The sequence below is a fragment of the Giraffa tippelskirchi genome, chromosome 9, assembly GCF_054371585.1.
Source record: "Giraffa tippelskirchi isolate mGirTip1 chromosome 9, T2T-mGirTip1v1.2.pri, whole genome shotgun sequence".
Taxonomy (NCBI): domain Eukaryota; kingdom Metazoa; phylum Chordata; class Mammalia; order Artiodactyla; family Giraffidae; genus Giraffa; species Giraffa tippelskirchi.
Genome location: NC_137283.1, coordinates 38,238,713 through 38,262,683, shown reverse-complemented (window position 1 = coordinate 38,262,683; position 23,971 = coordinate 38,238,713). Strand labels below are relative to the sequence as shown.

General features: G+C 41.4%; 1 protein-coding gene and 1 pseudogene across 6 annotated transcripts in view; one reads left to right on the top strand and one right to left on the bottom strand.

Moving 5' to 3' along the window:
• PTPRG (protein tyrosine phosphatase receptor type G) overlaps positions 1–23,971 on the top strand; it is a 767,420-nt gene that overhangs the window by 36,751 nt on the left and 706,698 nt on the right. The gene's annotated exons all lie outside the window — the stretch shown is intronic.
• On the bottom strand, positions 12,022–12,959 carry LOC145520826 (large ribosomal subunit protein uL14 pseudogene; annotated as a pseudogene).

Below are 23,971 nucleotides of genomic sequence, written 5' to 3'. Positions count from 1 at the left end.
TCTCTTCATCTCCTTTCAGATGGAAACATTTTTAATGAGAGAAGTTGGAAAAAGAGGGTCAGGGAAACAAAAAGAAGAATTCTGCTGAGCTTGGTAGCTGTTCTCAGTTCTTAAAGTGCTTGAAAAGTAATATTTTGTTGTTACTAAATCTAATTAATAGCTAGTTGGCACTCATCAAGACCTCATTTCTTTCGACCTGGAAGGCAGTTGGAAAGATACACAGATCTGTGTATTATCACAGCAAACGAAGTGTCTCTTTTTCTCTTAATGACTTAGAGCTTTATCGGCAATGTTGGCAGCAGATAGACAGCTGGGTTTAAAAAACAGAATGCATCTCAGGATGTTCACTGTGGCATGTTAGAAAATGGGTATTGATAGAATTACTTAAAAAAAAACAACACACAATTTTGAAATCAGAGTCTAAACTGTGTACCAGGCAGCCCTGATTCTCGACTGAGTCTCCAGCCTGTTTCTGAATATTTGGATGGAATCAACAAGTCTTTGGGAGCCTGTTCTCTGCCCAGCGCCGACTAATCAGAATGCTGTGGACCAAAATGGATTTAAACACAAAGAGAGGGTGAAAATGCTCATCCAGGAGGAGGGGGGCGGGCGGGGGATTACAGTGCCCAGTCCTGCATCTCTGCCGGTGTGGGGTGCAGCTGTGGGCTGTTAGTGGCGAGGGCATCTCCTCCATTCTGAGCAGACCAAGTATGAATCGACTGGGTTAGCTGATGTGCTGCTGGCTCAAGTAAAGCAGCTCAGGCCCTAATTGTAGCGATCAGACATGGGGAGTCTAGGCAGAAGAGGAGGGGCAGCGATTGCAAATGCTGCTTATTTCAAGGGCCAGGGGTGCTTCCGAGGGCTGCCTGAGCATCCAGTCTTCACTCACCACCTCCCTCATCCAAATCAATTATTTCTGTTGAAGCACACCCAGGACTGGATGATGTTTCGTGTTTGTCAGGTAGAGTGTTACTCAGTTTGGCAAATATTTGTTAAGTATCTACTTTGTGCCAGGTCCTTGGTGTAGCAGTTTAAGCCTCAAATCCACCATTTGGTTTGTCCCGAGAATACAGCCAACATCCATCAGCTCTTTGCATGTCCGTAATTTATACTATGGTAATAATCTGGCAGCTCTGCTTTCAAGCCCGACTCTTATCAATAAAGCATGACAGAGAAATCTGCACAGTGTGTTTGGGGAAATAGCTTACAGGAAGAAACACGATGTCACAACAAAATTGGCCTGATCCAAGCATAGCTGAGGTCTGACACATGGACAGGGAATGATTACAATTAATTAATTAATTTTTTTTTCCGTTAAACCATTTTTTAATGGTTAAATGGGAAAATGGAAGTTTTTCTTAATCCAGATGAAAAGTGAGAAAGTCTGTCTGTTTGCAGATGTTTGTCATTTAGTTCAAACACACAGATGATAGTCTGCATATTTTGGTTTCCATCTGGACATCCTCCGTGTACCTGAGTACAGAGCACAGTGGCAATTTCCCACCTCCCTGGACAGGACTGAGCAAGGCGTAGGGTATTTCCTTCGTAGCCTGAATGTAGCTTTGCCATCTGTGTTAGGTGGACGTTGGGATCAGCACAGTCATTAACATGTGAAGAATTTTATTCATTGTTTTCTTGCTTTTTGCCTATGGGGAGAACAGTATGATTATATAGTGTTACTGCTCAAAGAAATTAACTGAGTAAAACCATGGAAACTCTTACCATGTCTTTCCTTACAATTGGGAGTGTGCCCTCAAAGTTTGGGTGTTCTCCATTGCTGTGTCAACAATGCTGCAGGTCCAGGAAGGGGACCAGAACCTTTGGTAAATGGATATTTCTTATTGCTACTTGAGGGAACATGTAAGAGAATTTCATTTATAACTTGGTAAGTTTGGCCCTAGGCCTTGACCCTTCTACTGAATGAAGTGATATCATATTCATAAGCTATTCAGTAGAAGGCAGAGTAACATATATATACACATACCAACTGTGTAGCTCTTGGTGGAACTGCGTCTTAAGATTTCCATGTAGGGTTAGATTTGAGTTTTAGTCTTATATCAGTTTTATAGGTTTGGGTAGCTGGTTTATATAATGAGTAAGAAGTCTAGTTAATATTCGCCTCAAGGTAAAAGTTAGAAAGTTTATTTAGTACCATTGTATTCTTTAGCACAATCTGAAAATTAAAATATTTTTAAAAAGAAAGCATCTTTTTTTTTTTTTTAATTTATACACCTTCAAGGCAAAACCTATTTAGGCAGGTGGACAATTAGTTTTGAAAACAAATTTGAACACTCTCCATCCAAATTGAGTGTCAGCAGGTATGGCAAAAGGTATGATTTTTAGAACAGTTTTCAGTAACTCTGGCCAAGAAATATCTCAAGACAAAGTTTTCTTCAAAAGTTGCTTAGTTTGAAATGCTTGAGTTAAAGGCAAAAATTCATCTCTGGTCTCCTCTTTCTTGAATTCCCCTAAAATTAGTTTCAGCTTTGTTTTCTCTCTGTATGCGAAGACACTAGATACCATATTTAGCTTAAAAATAAGTGGAATCTTGAAGTTCACATTACTTGTGTGATTGTGAAACAATGTACACATTTATTTCTGCAAATTACAGGATTACTTTTGAAAAAAGCAAAAGACCAAACTTACCAGTGGGTTTCAAACTTTTTTTTTAAAGCATAGAATGCTTTCTTCAAATCTCATTGTTCTTGTTGAAGCACAGAATATGAAACACATAAAATACCTTATTTATTTGATAAATAATTGGGAGGCGGCTCATGAGACCCTTGCCATCTTAGAGTTTACAATAGGTATTGTTTTTTTTTAAAGAATTTTTATTTGTTTCTTTTTGACTGCATGGGCTTTCCTTTCTCTAGTTGTGGTGAGCGGGGGCTACTCTTTTGTTGTGGTGTGCAGGCTTAGTCCCTCCATGGCATGTGAAATCTTCCCAGACCAGGGATCGAACCTGTGTCCCCTGCACTGGCAGGTAGATTCTCAGCCACCACCAGGCAAGTCCCAGTATTTGTTTTTGATACAGGTCAGCCCTTCCCTTTTTTTTTTTTTTTGATGAGGATAGTGAGGTCTGAGGTGTCCGAGACACTTATTCAGATCAGTGAGTGAGTGGTAGAGGTGGGTTTGAACCTCACAACTCTTTGTTGCTATTCCTGATCATTTCCTCTTTGACAGATAGAAAGGATGATGAACAAAAATGATAATTGGACACATACAATTTCAGAGTCTCAGCTGTTTTTCAGAATTGAATAATTTTCTCAAGGGTTTTATGCCATTTAACTCAACTTTTGGTAACTATGTAAGTGATTGATGTAAATGGTATAGAACATTTAATGTCAGTTGTCACTTTTTCCCTGGTTTATTAGCGGTGGGTTACTGCCAACTGCCCACCTTGTCTAAAGCAGCCAAGTTCATTTGTTAAAAGGTTTGATTTTATCTTTTTACCATGTCAAATCTGATATTAGGTCATTGTCCTGAATTTAGAAAATTTGTTTTAACAGCCTATGTGTTGTTTGCTTATAGCATGTTTATTTAAATCAAGTAAAATGGACAGATTTGCAAGGGCATTGAAGATCCTGTATGTCTTTGGTAAACCTGTGAGCCATTTAATTGTTTTATTTTAGCCTTATAGTGATATTTATGTCAAAATGCATAGACAGAGTGCTTTGTGTTAGTAATTAGAGTCACTTGCCTAATACGAAACTTATCCCCTTAAAACCTTTGGAACCATTATCTTGGAACATAAAACATAACAAAACATTATTCTAGCATGGGAAATCCACTTAATGGGCACAGTTATTGCCACAGTTTGTTTTTCTTTACCAACCAAGATAGGCCTTTGGAACCAAGGGACATTGGCTATGGAAAGGACCACTGGCATGCAGTGAATAGAAATTTTGCACATGCTTGTTTTGAAACTAGGCTACTTCTGTTCAAGGTTGACTGGTCTCAGTGGTAACAAGCTTAAAATGAAATAATGCCTTTTTACCGACACCATCTTGATTCTCCTTGTATGGACTGCTTGAGCCAATGTAACACATAATGTAGAGCAAAACAAGGAATCAATAAAGCCATTAAGCTGCTCACTGTCTGGCCAGGAATGTTGATGAATGGGTTTTCATTTCCCCTTGGGTGTTTTTATTCACCACGGGAAGAAACGGAGTGGGCCAACAAAGTAGAGAAATTGAGAAGAACGCCTTTTCTGGCTTGAGGGAGGCAGTGCAGCTCGCATCTCTGTCTTGTTCCCTTGGAGACTCCTTTCTCTTACCTGTGAACCAGGACATGGGGTTGCTTATCATGTGCTGCACCCTTCCTGACTCTTACTCTAAGGTTTATTAGTGGATGGTAGACTGGAGTTATGTCAGACATGCTCATTAAGTCATGAATCAGTTAAATGGGTAACTCCGCTTAGAGTCATAAGACCAGTGCCCAAGAGCTTGGGTGCAATAGCCTATCGTGGGACCACAGGAGAATATGTCAATTTGGTTGCCGTATTCCTTTGCTAGGGCTTTTGTAAAAGGGTACCACAGTATGGATGGCTTACACTGTAGAAATGTGTTGTCTCATTGGCTCGAAGTCCAAGATCAAAGGGTGGGCGGCATTGGTTCATTTTGAGGGCAGTGAGGAGAATCTGTTCCCTGCCTCTCCCCTAGCTTCTGGTGGTTTGCTGGCAGTCTGGCATTCCTTGGCTTGGAGAAGCATCACCCTGATCTCTCCCTTCATGTTTGCATAGTGGTCTCCCTGTGTGCACATTTTTCCTTTTTATAAGGATGTTAGTTGTATTGGATTAGGGTCCACCTAATGACTTCATTTAAAAAAAAAATAATTTCTTTATCTTTAATTATTTTTGGTTGTGCTGGGGCTTTGTGTCACGGACTTAGTTGCTCCATGGCATATGGGATCTTCCCGGACCAGGGATTGAACTGGTGTCTCCTGCATTGCAAGGTGGGTTTCATAACCACTGGACCACTAGGGTAGCCCAATGACTTCATCTTTAATTACTTCTGTGATGACTCTGTTTCTAGCTGAGGTCATATTCTGAGGTACTGGGTAATTCAGTCCTGGGGTTGAAATGTATGAATTTGGGGAACGCAGTTCAGCTGGTGACATGGCTGGTTTTATGTCTCTGAAATCTCAAGCCAGAGTGGTTTCAGTCAAGCTACCTACAGATTGAAAATGAGTAAGCATATACTGTATTTCATGTTTTTTTCTAGGAACACAAACAAACACGGGTTTCACGTAATCTGTGTTCCTTACTGTAGCAAACAAATACATTCATGCTTATGAAGCCTATACAGACTTCATAATGGAATAGAATTCCGTAAACGCTGTAGATGAGCAGGAACACTCTAGAATCTTCTCATATGTTGTTTCTTTTTCTGGGTATCAAAAAGTGTAATAGTTCTGTAGTTGCTTGCATGAAGACTTTGATTTACTTTATTCATGCTCAGTAGGGGGGACAAATGTTGGTATTACACAATATGTGTACAACATTATAACATGAAAACATGCACTGCACTTTTTGGGTGATATCAAGGGAATTGACAAGGATAATTCTGACTCTTGTTGAAACCTTATACACTGACTTTTGAATGTAACCTCACTACCCTAGCTGGTTATCCATGCTAATTAAGTGAAAGTTTGATCATGTTGGGTGTTTATTTGATGAGGGGGGGGGCAAAAAAAAGACTTAAGGTTGAGTGTTTTCAAGTCTGCCATTAGCAGTGGAACTTACTTTGCAAATAGGACGGACAGCTCACTTGCCTGTGTAATCCTGTTTGGACCCCACAGTAGCTCTGTGAAAGCAGATACTTGTAATGTTGAAGCTGAGGCTCAAGCAGTCCAGGAGTTTCCCTGGACAGTGATAAAGAATCTGCCTGCAATGCAGGAGACTCAGGTTCGATCCCTGGGTCCGAAAGAGTCCCTGGAAAAGGCAATGGCAGCCCACTCCAGTATTCTTGCCTGGAGAATCCCATGGACAGAGAAGCTTGGCGGGCTACTGTCTGTAGGGTCAAAGAAAGTCGGATACAACTGAACGCCTAAGCATGCCCGCAAGCTGTCCAAGATCAAGGGCCTTGGCAACAATGGTGGGATTCCAGCCAGGGGTGCAAGATGCACCAGGCTCATTGAACCCATGTCCCTGTGTGACTGTGTTAATGGAACGTTCTTAGGCCTCTGTTTCAGGCCCCCCTCGCCTTTTGCCAGCCTGTGTGTGCCAGAGGGGCTGAGGCTGTATCCATCTTGCTCACTCATCAGAGTGCGCAGCTTATAGTTGCCGTGGTGATGGATTACGGTGTTCAGAGCAGGGGAAGACTAGCTCCCTTATGGTGGCTTCAGTCAGGCATGCAGCTGTGTGGTAGAATCCTGGAGCATGCTGGGCCGGGGCTTATGGTGGCTGCCTCGTACACGAGCTTCTGATTTTCTCTGCGGGTCACACTAAATAGTCCATTGTTCATCAAGGAGAGGGGAAATTGATTTCAAATTACTCTTGTATTGGTTAAAACCCAAACTGACACGGATGCTTTATGGGATCAGGGAGAAGATAGGCCCTGGGTTTTAGCTTCACTAAAACCTGCTTAGTTAACTGAACACTGTGTGTTACCATCCGACAGCAAGCGTGACCACTCTTCTGCAGAAAGGCTTGAGTTTGAAGACCAAACTCCCAAGGGCCAGGAGTGGTTGAGACCTGTGAGGGTGGAGGATTTATGGTTTGTGTGCTTCCCTTCTGCTCTGTGCATTCTTGGCCTGGGGTCAGGCAGCTGCTTGTGCAACCTGGGGAGAACTGATGGTGAAGTTCTTGGGAATTTTGTGAGCTTCTTATTAAACATAGTCTTATAAAGCACAATATTATGTAAAATTTCCAACCAAATCATATTTAAGAAGTAAAAAATACTCAATTCGTTATTTCAGTTTAAAATTTTATTTATTTTTATTTTTTATTTTTGGCTGTGTTGGGGTTGCTGTGAGGGTTTTTCCTCTAGTTTTGGAGAGCAGGGGCTGCCCTCTAGTTGCAGTGCATGGGCTTCTCAGGTTGTGTTTTGCTGTGGAGCGCAGGCTCTAGGACACTTGGGCTTCAGTAGTTGAGGCTCCTGGCCTCTAGAGCACAGGCTCAGTAGTTGCGGTGATGGGCTTAGTTTTCCTGTGGCATGCGGGATCTGCCCAGATCAGGAATCGAACCTGTGCCTTCTGCATTGGCAGGCGAATTCTTTACCACTGAACCATGAGCGAAGCCCCCTAAGTATTTGAATACATTTTATTATTGTCTGTGCTCTTGAGCTTCTGTCTGATGTATCTGTACGGTAGAGATGCTGTCTGATGATGTGCTGCTGTAGGTCTCTTTCCTGTTCACATTTAGTGCTGTCACATGGGTTGGGTGAAATGAGTTGTGGTGGGAATATTTACAGGATGGTCATCAGCAAATGCTACAGGGGAACATGGTATTGAAGTTTCAGCTGGGAGGGAAAGAAATCGACACAAAGTAGCTCAAGTGGATGGAAGAACTTCTAGATGCCATACTGTAAGGGTATACCAGACCTGGCTGGATTCAGGTCCTCCACCCATGTATCAGGTCTCTCTTTTCCTTTTTAAACTACCCTTTTTAGGAAGTTCTTCTGATGTTGATAAATGGCCACCTTCAATCCCTGAGCATTTACAGACTTTGTTGACATAGGGCTCCATATTTCTTGTTTTTTTTCAACAACAGCAACAAAATTTTGTCCATGCTGCATGTCAGGTGAGATCCTAGTTCCCCAACCAGTGCCCCCTGCATTGGAAGCACGGAGTCTTAACTACTGGACCACCAAGGAGATCTCCTCTCTCTATATATTTTAAATTAATTAATTTTTTAATTAAAGGATAGTTGCTTTACAGAGTTTTGTTTTCTGTCAAGCTCAACATGAATCAGCCGTAGGTATACATATATCCCCTCCCTTTTGAACCTCCCTCCCCATCCCACCCCTCTAGGTTGACACAGAGCCCCTTTTTGAATTTCCTGAGCCATACAGCAAATTCCCGTTGACTGTCTATTTTACATGTGGTAATGTAAGTTTTCATGTTACTCTTTCCGTACATCTCACCCTCTCCTCCCCTTTCCCCATGTCGATAAGTCTGTTCTCTATGTCTGTTTCTCTATTGTTGTCCTGTAAATAAATTCTTCAGTACCATTTTTCTAGATTCTGTATATATGCATTACAATACGATATTCATCTTTCTCTTTCTGACTCACTTCACTCTGTATAATAGGTTCTAGGTTCATCCACCTCATTAGAACAGACTCAAAGGCGTTCCTTTTTATGGCTGAGTAATAATCCATTGTGTATATATACCACAACTTCTTTATCCATTCATCTGTCATTGGACATCTAGGTTGCTTTCATGTTCTAGCTGTTGTAAATAGTGCTGCAGTGAACAATGGATACATGTGTCTTTTTGAATTTTCTCCTCCATATTTTTACAAAGAAGAAGTTTTCCTGAGCCTAGATATCATGCCTTACTCTTACTTATCAAGACTTGGGTCACATTTGACTGGGCCAATAACTGGACAGGCTCAGATAATGTCCCCACCACTGTGACTGAGGTAAAAGGTAACTCCCCTACCTTAGTCTGTTGGAATGGGTTTCTCTTAGAAAAGAGGGTCTTTGACAAGGGAAGAGAGAAGGATCACTGAACAAGTGAAAGTTCTACTGGAGTGACAGACACATCCTGAGTGAATTACCCTGATAAAATTTCAGAGGTCTGGATTTGGAATTCCTTATCCTTCCTTCCTTAGCACCATTGCTGGTGAAATAGAAATGGTTTGGACAGCTGCTTGTGAAATACAAGCTTTGAGTAACGGGCAGTCCCTGGTAGGTTTTTATTTTTGTGTAAATCCTCCATCTTCTTGACATGGGCCTCCTTTAAAGACTTACAAACACTGTCCTGAGAAAATGCCACATGAATTCAGAAGTCGGATCAAGCTATGTTCTTTGGGATTCATTAAAGCTGAAATGCCTGGGGCCAAATCCTAGCCAGATGGATCAAACGTTGCACCAAATCTGAGGCTGCACAGAGTGGGAGCACACTGACATGCTTATTTTATAGGATTTTTCTTTGCCATGAAAGGGCAGCTCCACAAACTCTTTAAATCTTACATGACTTTGTTTTCAGGGGGTCTGAGAATGTAGCTGGACATTTTTGATTAGGAACCTCTCTCTCATGCTTCTCCTTAGAATTAAATTCCCTGTGAGTCAGCCTGTCAATTCAGTCGCTCAGTTGTGTCTGACTCTTTGCAGCCCCATGGACTGCAGCCCACCAGGCTTCCCTGGCCATCACCAACTCCTAGAGCTTGCTCAAACTCAAGTCCATCAAGTTGGTGTTGCCATCCAACCATCTCATCCTCTGTTGTCCCCTTCTTCTCTTATCTTCAATCTTTGCCAGCATCAGGGTTTTTTCCAATGAGTCAGCTCTTTGCATCAGGTGGCCAAAGTATTGGAGTGTCAGCTTCAGCATCAGTCCTTCCAATGAATAGTCAGGACTGATCTCCTTTACGATTGACTAGTTGGATCTCCTCACAGTCTAAGGGACTCTCAAGAGTTTTCTCCATCACCAGAGTTCCAAAGCATCAGTTCTTTGTTGCTCAGCTTTCTTTATGGTCCAGCTCTCCCATCCATACATAACAGCCTAGAGGTGGACATTATTCCCCTTGATGAAGTCACATTTGAGGACGGTCAACCTGGAAAGGAAGGGAAGAAGCTGGGTTCTTGTTGATGTCTTTGAGCTGCTGAATCAACCTGAAGCCTACCCTTCCAGTGGACTTTATTTTATGTGACATAATAAATTCTTGGTTGTTAAATCAATGCTGGTCAGGCTGAGAAGTTGACCAGGGAGAGGGCCTTAGTCCATTTCTAGACCCAGTGAAGTGATGGTGATAAAGGTGGGGCTCTAAACGCCCCACCCCCATCTTCCATGATGCTGAGCTGTGCTGTCACTGATGTAGGGTTAGGTGCTAAAAGAATGTCTTACACCTTTACTCTGATCCATTGTTATTGGTTGCCTGGCTCTGTCTAGTGTTATCTAAATAATACTGCATCCTTCTGGTGAGAAGGATGAGCTCTGTGGGGAAAGGGGACATTGTCAATTACATCCACCAAGAGGGAAGGAGGTTCAGAGTGAGAAGTGGGGAGCAACACCATATGTTTGCCATGTGGTCAGATAACAGCCTGAACACGTTGCTGAGGTCTTTGGTGTCTGTAGAAGGTTCGATATAGATCAATAATAATGAAACTGTGACCTTTTCCACTTATGAAAATTACTCTTCAGGTTTATAAGCCTTCATTATGGAAAGAGCCTCACCCTTTACAAACCCATGGACTGTAGTCCTCCAGGCTCCTCGGTCCATGGAATTCTTGAGGCAAGAATACTGGAGTGGGTTGCCATTTCCTTCTCCAGGGGATCTTCCTGACCCAGGGATCAAACCTGGGTCTCCTCTGTACTCAAGGAATGACTGAGTTGTGTTTAATGTAATCCAAAAAGTTTCAGGCTCTTGGAACAGTACAAAACAGAAAGAGGTCCCCATCTGACCTTTACTGTGAAGGTAAATCAGCTGGAAGCATCCCCACCATCTCTAAACAGTTCAGATGTTTCTTGTTCCTTTTTCAAATAAATAACATTGCATTTTATTTATTTATTTTTCAAAATACGTATTCATTTATTTGGCTGCACTAGGTCTTCGTTGCAGTATGCAAAACCCGGGCTCCCTGCATTGAGAATTCAGAGTCTTAGCCACTGGATTACCAGGAAAGTCCCTAACACTGCATTTTAGAGAAAATGTTTTCTTATTTTTATCAGTTAATGTAGATTATTCTTCATAGTCTATTTCCGCTTAGTTAAAAATTAAAGATAGTCCTTCTACTTGTAATAATACACATAAGCCTGGTTATGTGCAATGGATTTTCACGTTTAAACGTTTTGATTTGACCTGATGTGGAAATGCAGTGAGGTGTCAACTCCCATCTGTACTGCCTGGTTTTGAATCCCGGCCCTGCCACCTGCGGGCTGTGGGAGCTTCACAAATTGCTTAATTTCTTTTTGCCTCAGTTTCCTGATCCGTAAAATAAAAGCAATTATAGTGCTGACCTTGTAGGGGTGTGCAGATTAACAGTTTAATACATGAGCCCATTTAAAGTGCTTGGACCAGTGCCTGGGACACTGTCAGTGCTCCGTGTATTTGGTACTAGGCATCGTCACAATAATGATAATAAAATCTGCAAGACTGCTGCTACTGGCTGTATCATTAGGTTTCGTTAAGAGATTTTGAAAGACCTGAATCACTTGGTAGATGTAGTGTCACTCTTTTTTAGATTATGAGTGATTTATCTCTGGATATAAAAAATTACCCTGGGAAACAAGCATGGGAGAAGGAGTCCCCATAGGGCAGGGATGCTGGTCCATAGCCAGCAGTCATCATAGCAGATGGATAAAGAGATTATGTAGTGTGTTTGCCTAGATGGATTTGGCTGTACTCAGGGTGATGGTAAGTACAGGAACTGATTGTTACTTAAGAGCTCAACACTAAAGCATGCAGCATTTAATAAAACAAACATTTGTCTGTTAAAGGGCCGTTTCTTTCAAAGGTAGGTCGTCCTCTCGTTTTATTCACTTAAATGTTACGTATTCTCTTACCTTCTCATTCTTTTTCTCTGGGTGGCAAAAGCAGTATGAGTTTTTGAACAGAAATCTAGTCTCCTTGTAATGGTTAAAATGTATGGGGTTGAGAGCTGAAAAACCCTGGGTTACAGGTCTGAAGACACGTGTTCTGCCATGACCTTGTGAGGACATTAGACAACCTCTCCTGGGCTCAGTCTCCTCATCTGTAAAATGGGGATAACCTGTCCTCAGAACCTTGATGTGCTCATCAAATGGAATCCTGTATATAAAGAGACTAGCACAGTGGCTTCCTTGTCAATGTTTTTTTTTTTTTGAGCAAATAATTTTTATTTAGTTTTTTTTTTTTTTTTCCCCAAATACACTGAAGAATCATTCAATGCTGTTGGCATTTGATGCAATCCTGGGTTGCAAGTCTGCCCATTCCTTTTCAATTGGTTCTGTGATGGCAGAACCTGTCATCTCACCTTTAGTGTTTCCTATGACCTCTGCGTTATCTTCGGAATAAAGGACCACACCATCTTTTCTCTGGTGTGACCTCTGTTGTCACATTACCACTGCTGGATGTACCTTCTTTCTGAGCTCTGGTTTGGCTTTCTTGAATGTGACCATCACCATGTCCCCCACACCAGCAGCAGGAAGTCTATTCAGCGTCCCTCAATCCCCTCCACAGAGATGATATACAGATTTTTGGCTCCTGTGTTGTCAGCACAATTGATCATGGTCCCAGCTGGAAGATGGAAAAGTGTTAGTTGCTCAGTTGTGTCCGACTCTTTGTGACCCCATGGACTGTAGCCCTCCAGGCTCCTCTGTCCCTGAGATTTTCCAGGCAAGGATACTGGAGTGGGTAGCCATTTCCTTCTCCAGGAGATCTTCCTGACCCGGAGATCAAACCCAGGTCTCCTACATTGTAGGAAATTTTTTACCTGCAATGACAAACACTGGTCCACTGTCTCCTTTCTCACAGTCTTCAAGCTAAGAATGGTTCTAACATTTTTTTAATGGTTAGGAAAAAGTCGAAAGAATAATACCTTGTAACACAGGAAAGGTTTATGGAATTAAAATTTCAGTGTCTGTAAATAACATCTCATTGGAACCCTGTCATGCCTGATCACTGATTATCTTCCCTGGTTACTTTCAAGCTACAAAGGAATGGGTAGGTACAGTTGCGATACGCAGCCTAGAAAGTCAAAAATCTCTACGTGGCTCTTGACAGAGTTTACAGATGCCTGCTGTCTGAGCCACCAGGAAAGCCCCAAGGAAATTGGGAATTTTGCACTAGAGGACTCACCACGTCCTTGCTTTGACATCTTGAACGCCAGAAGGGGACAGAAAGTTTCGTTATCGTTTTAAAATTTCATCTTTTGTGCCGCTTTATTTCAAACCACTGTCTTGCTACCAAATCAGCAAACTTACAAGCTTTTCTGGGAATTTTATGTATGTTGTGCCATTTTTTGCTGAGTTTTCTGAGAAGGGAGCCTAGTTAGCGGGCAGAGAGCAATTTTTCTTTCATATTTTTCTATTTTCAAGCTGTTTCCCTCAAATCTGTGGGTGAATTATGGCAGGCATCTGTAAACTCTGTCAAGAGCCACGTAGAGATTTTTGACTTTCTAGGTCGTGCATCACAACTGTACCTACTCATTCCTCTGTAGCTTGAAAGTAACCAGGGAAGATAATCAGTGATCAGGCATGACAGGGTTCCAATGAGATGTTATTTACAGACACTGAAATTTTAATTCCATAAACCTTTCCTGTGTTACAAGATATTATTCTTTTGACTTTTCCCTAACCATTAAAAGAATATAAGAACAATTCTTAGCTTGAAGACTGTGAGAAAGGAGACAGTGGACCAGTGTTTGTCGACTCCAGTGTTAAAGTTGTGATAAATCATATTATAATGTGTTCAGTGATGAGGGCTCTAGAGCTTGTCTGGCCAGCGTCTTGGAATCAGAAGCATCTTTCGGTAACATTCATGGTGATTCTGCAGCCTGATCCCTATTTTCTCCGATGGCCTTGGTCCAGAGTGAGGTGCCTGCCTGCTTCTGGTTCAGGGTACACATGGCCCATTTCCAGTTAGGAAAGTTAGTGCTATGAGCCCGGGTAGCTGCTGGGCATGAATTGCCTGATTGCCTCCCTGAAAAGTTGTTAACTTCTCCACTGCTTTTCAAAAGAACTTAAGCTTTATGCATTCTCCAGCCTGTTTTGTTCCTTGTTTTATTATTATTTTTTTTCCCATCCTGTCTTCTCCACATTAAAGGTGCATTCGCGTATTCTCAGTGCAACACTTTAGAGTTCTTAGAATGGGCAGTGAGCAGTTATATCCCATAACAGCAGGATAATCAATGGAAAGAGATAGATTGCCAGGTTGTAAATCATGTGAGAGAATTTGATGATATCAGCTGCGAGGAGAATGGGATCTTATTATTTGTTCTGAATTCTCTGGTTCCTGGAATTTTTTTTTTTCTTTTTCTTTTTTGTATTTGTGATCATTTGATGGAACAGCCTTTGGTGTGAACCAGAGGATGAGAAAGAACAGGTCAGCTGTCCTGCACACGCTCTCCTTTCCTCTCTATCAGTGCTCACCCTGGTAAAATTTCAGATCTGGAATGTGAAATGCTATTACTATAGCAATGGTCGGCACTGCAGAGTGGAATAGACTTAGGCTGTCAGAGTTGAAAGAACATTTATTCCTCCATATTCAAAAGTGAAGAAAATCACACCCTTCACACCAGGACACTCAAAAATCTAGCAGCATTGTAGCAAACGCAGTTAATCAGCAATAGAAAGGAAAGGACCTCTCCCCCCTCCCCCCATTTTTAAGAGAAATAGACTGTGCCTTTTACTTTCTGACTTAATGCAATGCCAAAGACATTTTTTTTTTTAAGGCCTAAACCAGAGACATTTTAGAGTCTTTTCATCTAGCAAATTCAACTTCCCTCTTTAAAGGAGAGCATCAGGATTGCTTCAATATTTAGGTATTAATATTCCCTTGTGGCTCAGTCAGCTCTTTGAAAAAGAATTTCTCTGCAGTGCTGTCACAATTAAGGAAGACATGCTGAGGTGAAAGGGAATTTGTGTGTTTCTTAGATTGGAAGGATGTGTTGAGTCAAATGAACATTCTTTCAAGGTTAAATTATCTATTTAAAACCCTCCCAATTACAGTGCCAGGTATAATCTTTGATGAGATTCAGGCAGAACAGATGACTTAATCTGTGGGAGAGAGATTCTCTTTGTAAGGAAGAAAGCTGTGAAATCATAATGAAGTGGACATTGTTTATGATCGGAGGAAAATAGTTACATAGATTGAGCATGATGTCTCAGTAAACCATGAGCCATTATTGGGTCACTGAAGGCCTCATAATACAAAAGGATGGGTGGGTTCTTTGTCCTGTTTTTTTTTTTTTTTCTTTTAAGAATCAGGAGATGATCATCATCAGAAAACCACTAGCAGTATACTGTGACCTGTATGCACTCTGACCCAAGGAACCAGGATGGTAGATACAGTTTTGTTTAGAAGGTGGACTCATAACCTGGCTTTCTAGAACAACTATCCAAGTTCTACTGGCTTTATTTCAAAAATAAATCTGGCCAGAGCTCTCTATCTAGCTGTGATATTGACTTGGTCTCGGCCACCATCCTGCCTAGGAGACAGCCTTCTAAATGGTTGCCCTACTTCAGAAGCATCTTCCGTGACACATGATAAACCCAGATTCTCACCTATGTTCCTGCTTTCCCTTACATCATCTTGTACTCATCTCCATTCACTCTCTCCCTTCCTTCTTCCAGTTTTGTGGCTAGGATGGTCCTAAAGTTCTGGCTCCATCCTGTCGTTGCATCATGATAGTTAAGTTACCTGGGGTTGCCTTCATGGTATAATACTTAAATATAGACCCTGGAGCTACACTGGTAGGTTCAGATCCTGGTTGTGCTACTAACTAACCTGGATGAGTTACTGAAACCTTTGTCTCAGCTTCCTCATCTTTAAGTTGGGTGTAACACTAATTCTACTTGAAATACTTAATAAAAATTTTACACAAGGTTGTTGTGAGGAATAAATGAGTTAAAATATGGAAAGCAGTTGGACCATTGCTTTGCACTCAGTAAAAGAGTTAGATGATGATACCGATTTGTTGTACAGTCAGTGTCATAATTGTCTTCTCTACCCCTAGGATTTTTGTGTGTTTGGTCCTTCTCATGTATATCTCAGCCTAAGTGTCCTTTCTGAGTGACCTTCCCTATTCACTTTCTGAAAGTGCTCACTCATGCCTTCCATAGCCACCTTGCACTCTACCCATTACAGCTTAAAAAAAATTTTTTTTTTTTTCAACCATAGAAGAAAAGACAACCTATAGGATGGGAGAAAATATTTGCAAACAATGCAACTGACAAGGAGTTAATTTGCAAAATATACAAACAGCTTACATATCTCAATATGAAAAAGCAAACAGGGACTTCCCTGGTGGTGCAGTGAGTAAGAGTCTGCCTGCCAGTGCAGGGGACGTGGGTTCAATCCTTGCTTCTGAATGATTCCATGTGCCACGGAGCAACTCGGCTAATGTGCCGTGATTTCTGAGTCCATGCCCTGGAGCTCCCGAGCCACAACTACTGAAGCCCACATGCTCTCGAGTTGGCTCTGCAACAAGAGAAGCCACTGCAATGAGAAGCTTGCGTACCACAATGAAGAGTAGTCCTCCACTCCTTGCTCCATGTAACCAGAGAAAGCGGGAGCAGCAATGAAGACCTGGCATAGCCAAAAATAAATGGATAAACAATTAAATGAAACAGAATTCTAGTTAAAAAATGGACAGAAGACCTGAATAGACATTTCTCCAAAGAAGGATTACAGGTGGTCAACAGGCAGATGAAAAGATGCTCAACATCACTAATAATTAGAGAAATGCATAGCAGTGGTCAGAATGTCTACAAACATTTGTCTATAAAGTTTACTGTCTACAAACAATAAATGCTGGAGAGAGTGTGGACAAAAGGGAACTCTTCTGCACTGTTGGTGGGAAAGTAAATTGGTGCAAGCACTATGGAAAACAACATAAAGGGTCTCCTAAAAACTAAAAAGAGAGCTACCATGTGATCTAGCAATCCCATTCCTGGGCATATATCTGTAAAAGACAAAAACTCTAATCCAAAAAGACACATACACCCCAATGTTCATAGCCACACTAACAGCTAAGACGTGGAAGCATCCTAAGTGTCCATCAAGAGAAGAATGGATAAAGAAGATGTGGTACATCTTTACAGTGGAATATTACTCAGCCATTAAAATAACCAAATATTGCCATTTGTAGCAGCATGGATGCACCTAGAGAATATCATACTGAGTGAAATAAGTCAGACAAAGACAAATACTGTATGATACCACTGAAATGTGGAATCGTAAAATAACACAAATGAATTTACTTACAAAATGGATAGCCTCATAGACATAGAAAACAAACTTAAGGTTACAAAGGGAAAAGGGGGCCATGGGAGACATGGGATTAACAGATACACACCATGTATAAAATAGATAAACAATAAGGATTTACTGTATAGCACTGGGAACTATATTCAATATGTTATAATTTCAGTTGGAAAATAATCTGAAAAATATATAAATAGGTTTGCTGTACACTTGGAACTAACACAATATTGTAAATTAATTATACTGTAATTAAGAAGGCTTCCCTGGTGGTTCAGTGGTAAAGAGACACGGTTTCAATCTGTGATCCAGGAAGATCCCACATGCTGTGCAGCAACTAAGCCTGTGAGTTACAACTATTGCGCCTGTGCTGTATAGAGCCCAGAAGCTGCAACTACTGAAGCCTGAGTGCCTAGAGCCTGTGCTCTGCAACAAGAGAAGCAACCGCAATGAGAAGCCTGCATACCACAACTAGAGAGTAACCCCTGTTCTCCACAACTAGAGAAAAGGCCTCGCAGCAATGAAGACCCAGCATAGCCAAAAATAAATAAATACAAATTTTTTTTTAAAAAAGAAATGGCAACAACTAAAACTTTCCCCCATGCAAACCAGTTTGAATTTATTGCCACCCTTGTGCCCTGTCATCTCTGAATACTTGTATGTATTTCCTAGATACAAGGATAGTCTCCTGTAGTGCCATACTATGTCCATCACAACTGAGAAATTAACTTTGATACAACATTATCATTTAAATATCAGACCTCATTCAAATTTGCCCAGATTCTCCCAATTAAAAAAGGAGCCATTTGAGACCGTGTGCCAATGTCCTTTGTTTCTGGAAGAATTCCTCAGTCTTTTCTTGGATTTTTGTGACCACTATTCTGAAGTTAACAAACCAGTAGCTTTGTAGACTGTCCATCAATTTGAGTTTATCTGAGGACTCTTCATCGGTAGATCTGGTTTATCTATCAGGGAAGAAATATCACTGAGATGATGCTCTGTTCCTTTCGTCAAATCTTATCAGGTGGTATGTGATTTCCTTGTGTCCCTTTGCTGGTGATGTTGATAAAGACAACATCTTCCAGGCTTCTTTATTGTAAAGTTACTTCCCCCCCTTAAAAGTCTTTATTGAATTTATTACAATATTGCTTCTGTTTTACATTTTGGTTCTTTTACTTTGAGGCGTGTGGGATCTGAGTTTCCTGACCAGAGATTGAACCCACACCCTGTGCATTGGAAGGCAAAGTCGCACCCACTGGAGCAGCAGGGAAGTCTCTTTCCCCCACTTGAAGACCATGCTCTTTAAACTTTCATACCATTTATTTATACATCAGTTGGAAATCATGAATTTCTGTTTCATTTAATGGGTTATAATCTGTTCAGTTCAGTTTAGTTGCTCAGTCACGTCCGACTCTTTGCAACCCCATGGACTACAGCACACCAGGCCTCCCTGTCTATCACCATCTCCCGGAGTTTACTCAAACTCATGTCCATTGAGCCAGTGATGCCATCCAACCATCTCATCCTCTGTCGTCCCTTTCTCCTCCCTTCTTCAGTCTTTCCCAGCATCAGGGTCTTTTCCAGTGAGTCAGCTCTTCGCATGAGGTGGCCAAAGTATTGGAGTTTCAGCTTCAACATCAGTCCTTCCAATGAACACCCAGGACTGATCTCCTTTAGGATGGACTGGTTGGATCTTCTTGCAGTCCAAGGGACTCTCAAGAGTCTTCTCCAACAGCACAGTTCAAAAGCATCAGTTCTTCTGCGCTCAGCTTTCTTCACCGTCCAATTTTCACATCCATACATGACTACTGGAAAAACCATAGCCTTGACTAGACGGACCTTTGCTGGCAAAGTAGTATAATCTGTTACTGTCACTTTGATGCTCACAGTCCCCTCACATTTAGGTAGTGGGTGTTCCTTCTAGCCAGTTCCTGTGTCCTTTTGACATGTGTTGTTATCATGATTTCAATGATTCCTTACTTTCTGGAACAAGAAGTTCTAGGTTTCTTTTGTTCTTCTGCTGGCCCCAGCCATGATTTTGCCAAGGTGTTGAGAAGCCATGGAGCTCTGATTCCTTTTAGAGGAGAATGAAATTGAGAAACCAAGAACTGGGCGTTATATGGATGTTCATTGCTTCTGAGATGTTACAGTTCCCAGACCCTCTTGGTGGACACAAATAGGGATTGTATATGTCTCTGTATGTGGGGCTTCCCACTTGGCACTAGTGGTAAAGAAACTGCCTGCCAGTGCATCAGACATAAGAGATACGGGTTTGATCCTTGGGTCGCGAAGATCCCCTGGAGAAGGGCATGGCAACCCACTCCAGTATTCTTGCCTGGAGAAACCCATGGACAGAGGAGCCTTGTGGGCTACAGTCCATAGAGTTTCAAAGAGTCAGACACGACAGAAGCAATTTAGCATGCATGCACAGTAGTATTATCTGTGCACACACACACATTTACATCTATGTATTACTGGGTTTTTATATATTAGGAATCAGAAGTTCACTACCTCCAATTCCATTTTGACACCACATGGTTCAATTTAGTTCTCTTTTTTCTGTAACTCCCCTTCTCTGGCAGTGAGAAACTCAAACTATCTTGAATATAGTTATTCAATGACTAGTGCCCTATGTTGGGCCACTCTTCCATTTAGACATCCTTTTTAACTCTCAGATATCAATAGTCCATCTTTTTAACTCAGATACCAATAGTCCATCCAAGTCCTTCACCCTACCCCTTTCCCTCACTCCCCGCTATCCCCCAGACCCAGAAACCTCCTTCACTATACTTGGGCGCCCCTTGTGAACAGATTGTGCTTTTATGGAAAGAAAGCGGTAGCTCGGTCTCCTGTCAGAGAGCAGCTGTTTGCCAAAGTACTCAGCTTGGTGAACGGAAGATGTGGGCTGCATTTCACTACTCTAGATTGACCTTTGTCTTGTACATCGAGTATCCAAGTTTATGTGGCTCTTGATGAGTCTCCTCCTGGGCTACACTGGATTGATCGATGGGCTCCTAACCCACTGCTGCTATTCTCAAAGATTCACTGCTGTGTTGGACCAAGGTGACTGGAAGACGTGGGCGATTTGAGAAAGGATTTTACTGGTAGCTGACTTCTTGCCTTTGGCCCTGGAAGACAAGAAATTGGTTGGATAGACCAAAAAGAAAGTTGATGCAAAGAGAGAACATGGAGATGGAGTGCTTTTGGAGACTTCGTAGAGGAGTTGAGTGCCTGATACTAGTTTGTGTCTGAGGCTAGTTGCATCCCTGTTTTGGTATTGAGTGATAGCCCCATGTTCTTACACTAAATTCACTCGAAGTTAAATGACCTCAATGCAAGTCTTATGTCCAAGCCCCAAGTCAAGGGACAAAGAAGTTCTCTGTGGAACTGCACAGACTGGCAGAGAACCTGGATGCAGGGGTGAATTATCCAGCCCACCATGACGAGGTCAAATTGTTCGCCAAAGGCTAACCCATTAATAAGTGGCAGAGCTTGGAATCAAATGAGGTCTGTCCAATTTGGGCGTCGGCATTTAATCACTCTTGTATTGCTTCTGGATGTAATAGTCAGGGATGTGATTTGCATGTGGGTTTATCAGGCTGTGCAGGCAGTTAAAGGGGATTCCTCTCCTTGCTCTCTCCTGCTCTCTGGTTTGTAGGAAGTTTACTTTCAAGAAGATAGCGTTAATCAGATACAGAACTTCTTCCAAGAACCAGATGGCCTTCATTTCTTTCTTCCTGATTAGCTATATAAAGCTAATTGTCCAACTGAGAGAGGCTGAATTTTACAGGCTTACATGGGAGGCGCACTTATTGTTTACGGCTTTTCACCCCCCTCTTGCCTTCCTTGCTAGAGGCTATGCTCCAGCAGGAAAACCTGAACGTTGTGTTAACGAATTTTGGAAGTTGGATGTTTAGAAAGAGTCGTCACATAGTGGATAGATAGAGAGCACTTCTCTTTAATTCTGTGGGTTAAAAGCTGGCACGTGTTCTTCTGAGGTCGTCCATTCTATGTCTTCTTTCCTTTGCCTCATTTTAAGTGGCTTCGACCAACGGCTGGAGTTTGTAAGGTGGTTTTCAGATAGTGTCTGCATTAATGTTCTGTAGGCAGAGGGTTGATTGTACTGGAGACCATATTAAGGAGCTGTAATATAAAAATTACACCAAATTATAAACATGCAGGGGCACATTATTATAACTAATTGCTAAGCTTACAAAGAGGCCAAGTGGTACTTGGTAAATTTTATTATTTACGTGGTGGAAAAACTTTTCCATCAGTGGAAATATTATACTGAAACATCGTGCCTTTTATGCAGAGTAAAGATAGTAGTGGCTGGAATGCAGGATCAGCCATGTGCTGTGTGAAAGATTGCAGGCTTAGAGAAACTATTTGTATTTCTGGCAAATTGTCTTAACATAATCCTTATGCCTTTCTAATTTAAAATATGAAAGTTAAAGTTAATACTGAAGTTACATCCATTAAGAAACTGGTAAAACAGTTAAATCTCCCAAGCCTAGAGTCTAGTGTTGGGGGTGTGTGTGTGTGTTGCTCACATAGGTATTGTGAATTCACATTGCATTCCCTTGTAAGGATTTGCCATTTTTAATTAAGACTAAAACATGATGGGGTATTCTAAATGAGGCCTGATTATAATTGCAGATGGCAGTTGAGCTTTTGGAAGCTGGTTTCTTTAACAGTTAAATAAAAATTGTCTTTTTTAGTATTGGTTTGTAGAAGTTCAGCAGTGGTTGTTTGGGGAGAAAAAAGCAACACTTTTACAAAACTCTTGATTTCCATTAAACTGAATCTCACAGTATATCCATCTTCTGTCAAGTGGGTTTGACTCTGAAAAAATTTTTCTGAGGGTTTTCTTGACAATTGATTAAATGAAAATTTCTGGCCCATAAAACTGTACTTTCCAGGGATTTTCTGTTGTTGAATATGAAAAACTGTGACAGATATTTTCCAAGTGTTCTTCTCTGGATAGTTATTGATCCAGTGCAATAACAAAGTGGCGGCTTTTTTTTTTTTTTTTTTAAAGATAAAGAGTATCTTTCACTATTAGTTGACCTTTACTGGTAAAAATTAGCCTAGCCTTCTTCTATTTGGTAGGCAAACTTGACATTGTCCAGTGTCCCAGAAAGGTTTGTAGTTGTGATAGACATTGCTTGAGTGTACGATAGATATTCATTTCTTGTTCCCAGTGTAACCAAGCGTTCACAGTTTTGTCCCTGACCCCCTACCTTTTTCAAGGGGACATTTGGTAATGCCTGGAAACGTTTTCAGTTGTCGGAACTGGGAGGTAGTGATATTGTCCTTCTCTTGGTTGAGGCTAAGGAGCTGCTAAAGGTCTTGCAATGTACAGGCCAGCCTCCCACAGGGAAGAATTATCTGGTATAAAATGTCAATAGTGAGGCTGTAGAGAAGCCCAGCACTAAGCAGAAAAGTTATCCTGCCTTTGTTCCCCACTGTCAAAATGGGTATGGATTTTCCACGGACCAGCTTTCCTGGTGGCTCAGGTGGTAAAGAATCTGGCTTCAATCAATGCAGGTGACCCGGGGTCAATACCTGGGTTGGCAGGATCCCCTGGAGAAGGGAATATCAACCCACTCCAGTATTCTTGCCTGGAGAATCCCATGGACAGAGGAGAGGAGCCTGGCGGGCTACAGTCCATGGGGTCACAAACAGTTGGACACGACTGAGACACTAACACACATACTCCATCTTAACCTCCCATTGCAGTACCAGTGGGTAGTGCGTTAAAATAAACATGAATTGTTAAGAAATAGTATTTTCTGGAGGAATTCAGCAAGGAAGTTGAAGGGAGTGATGAACCAGGTATGTGTGGCTTGGAGAGAGCCAGAGTTTGTGTAACCAGCCTTGGGGATAGTGGATTGCTTTGTCTCCTTGTGGAAGTCTCCCCTTTATTAACGTAGATGTCACCCTTAAATATTAACTTACAGGTGGTGGATTCATCAAAAGTTGATGATGAAAACATCTTAATAAACAACATTACACAACCATGTTCCTCCTTCATAGTGAATTCTGCCTAATGAAGATTGGCTGTGTACAGCCACCGCTGCTTAATTTTGTTGCATTTTGTGTACACAGCTCAGAAAATTACGAGACCAGAGAACTAGTCTTGAGCAGAATAATAAAAGGACTTTCTTGAATGGCAGCACTTTCGATTTTTTTTTTTTTAACCCCTGACATACGTGACTGGAGGAATAAGAGAGGAAAATGTCATGGGACTTATAAACAGCTGATGACAACAGGCTTCATTTACATTTAGTAGCTTGCATAGCACCCCCCTTGCTCCTTCAAGCACATGTGTAGGGAATTGAAATTGCAGTTTGCCTATTATGTGTTGGCAGTAATCTTTCCAAAAAAATTTTATGTTTCAAAATTAGGCAGCCAACAGCAGTAGCCAGTGATATATGGAGCTATTGATGTGAATTGAATTTGCAGAGGGAAAATGGGATTTGGTTGCAGTATGAACTCGTAATGAGGTGGCCCCACCGATTTGTAATGGTGAGCCATTGTTTGTGCCCAGAATCAGCTAGGAATCAAATACCTTTCAAAGGAAGACTGAAATAAAACTTGTGTTCTCTCTTTTTTTTTTAACTAGCTAATGGAGTGGTTCCAAAGTGACATCACTTAGTTTGGCTCTTGAGGGCACAGGAAGTTAACAAATTACCCTTTTAATAAGCGTGTGGACCAGTGGTCTTCACTGATCTCATTCATTGTCTTGTAAGAAAAAAATTGGACCCTTGGCTTCATTATATGTGTATTTATTTTTATCATTTATGTATATGTGTTGTTACACTAAAACATTATATAAATTATAAAATGTGAAACACTGTAACACATGAAATAAAAACATTTATGGGGAAAAGTTTGAATTTT